At 31.8% G+C, this 2,050-nt stretch overlaps 1 non-coding gene across 1 annotated transcript; it reads right to left on the reverse strand.

Moving 5' to 3' along the window:
- Positions 1–1,631: 1,631 nt before the first annotated feature.
- LOC115070778 lies at positions 1,632–1,821 on the reverse strand. Its single transcript, XR_003849907.1, has one exon. It is a non-coding gene; the product is annotated as a U2 spliceosomal RNA (small nuclear RNA).
- Between the last annotated feature and the right edge of the window lie 229 nt (positions 1,822–2,050).

Raw genomic sequence — 2,050 nt, forward strand, 5'->3', positions numbered from 1 at the left:
TAAAACTTGCTAAATATTGAAATATTTACATTATTTCAGTATACTATTCCTCTTTCTCTAGATAAGTAACAAAACAACAGGAAATTATACATTCAATATCTTCTCCAAAGAAATATGATTTATTAATATATTACTACATCAAAAATTACACATTAACTTTAAATACTATTATGGATAAATGAATAGGAAGTTACTGGAAATATATTCATGAGCCCTGGTCAAAAGCATATTTATAATGCAAAAAAGTACTATTTCATGATTTTATTAATTTCATGAACATATCATTTAAAATGATATGTTAAACTGAATTGATTTTTTTCTTACTATAATAACTTGGTGACCTTTAATTACATAGTTGTTTATATCTTCAATTTTAGTTATTATAAAGAAAATTTAATTTACATGTTTAAATTTATAAAGATTAAGAACCAACACAAAAACAACCCAATATCTTCATTAATCTGTTTTGTAAATCTGTCAGGAAATATCTTACATCAAATTTCCTAATCTCTTTGACATTAATTTCCTTTTTTTAAATAAAATATAATACAAAAAATAGATAATATAATTAATCTACATATATAACAAGGAGAAAATTCATTACATATAATCCAAAGATTCAAATCTGGAAAATAATCTGGATAAATTTCCCCATTGCGGGAATAAATCAGCCAAGTCTGTCTTGGTTTCCACTGTGTCTACTTTTCTACAAGAAATCAAATTTATTCATATCTGGTCTATCTAAAAATAAAAATAAAATGAAGTAATTGCTTGAAAATTCAAAGATATCTTTATTTTTCTCTCTAATAAGGGTAAGTACAATGACATAACCTATGATATATATCTGCTTTATAATATTGATAAGTGAGTTGATTCAGTTTATCTTAAAATACCTCATTTGCCATCATCAGGGTTGCATAACACAGATTCCTAGCCAGAAATTATGAATCATGCCTTTATTCCCAGCACTCATGAGGCATAGTCAGGTGGATCTCTATGAAATCAAGGCCAATCTGGTCTACAAGGCAAGATAGCTTGTATCTATCTAGGCCAATCTGGTCTACAATGCTAGATAGCTATCCATGATAGCTGAGGGCTGCAGGGAGATACTGTATCCAAAAACAAAACAAAATAAACAACAATCAATTAATAACAACAACAACAAAAAAAAACAATGACCAAAAAACTGAAGGCTTGTCAGTGCAGAATTCCTGTGGATAAGTTCTGAGGCCTGAGGTACAATATTTACATCTTTAAGTATTCAATATATCCTTATTCAAGAAACTTTTAAGATTTAGAATAACATCTACTTACACATTTATCCCATGTACTAAATAACTTGGCAAAGTGCTTAGTAGGTAGAATGTCCATATATGTTGTCTGTTTTTATTTTCCCCTTCACCAAGAGTCTCATTACATGAATGTATGTGAGTGCACCTGTGTCATGCAACACCGCGGAGGACAGAAAAGAGCTTCAGATTTCCCTGGAACTAGAGTTAAGGATGGTTCATTGCTGCCATGTGGGTGCTGAGAATCGAATCCTGGTCCTCTGAGCAGTCAGTGCTCTTAACCGCTGAGCCATCTCTTCAGCCCCTAAATTGTCTTTATTTTTAACAACTTCAGATCCCCCCAAATGGTGCACCATTCCAAGAGGTACTGCAATACCAAGTCAATCCGTGGAGTGGACGGAGCAAGCTCCCATTCTGACTACAAATTCCAAAATCCATTTAATATATTGTCCTTGAATAGAAGATGTATCAGATGTTAAACTGATAAGGACAGATGCTACACTTGATCTTAGCCAAAAGGCTGAGAAGTGACCATGGTTTTTTTTAATATATTTTAATGAGATAGCAAATTTGGACACTCTGCTGTATAATTACCTGCTTTCATAGACAAGGCTTCCCATGTGTAACAATGCCTGTGTCAAAGAAGCATTCATGACATAATTGCACTTCCTAATTTGTGAGTATGCTTCAGTATACATTAAGTAAATGTTTAATGTAGGAATGCCAAAATGGTGTCAATACCGGAAACTGTAGACTTTATT

The sequence above is a fragment of the Nannospalax galili genome, unplaced genomic scaffold (genome assembly GCF_000622305.1).
Source record: "Nannospalax galili isolate Female #2095 unplaced genomic scaffold, S.galili_v1.0 scaffold115, whole genome shotgun sequence".
Taxonomy (NCBI): Eukaryota; Metazoa; Chordata; class Mammalia; order Rodentia; family Spalacidae; genus Nannospalax; species Nannospalax galili.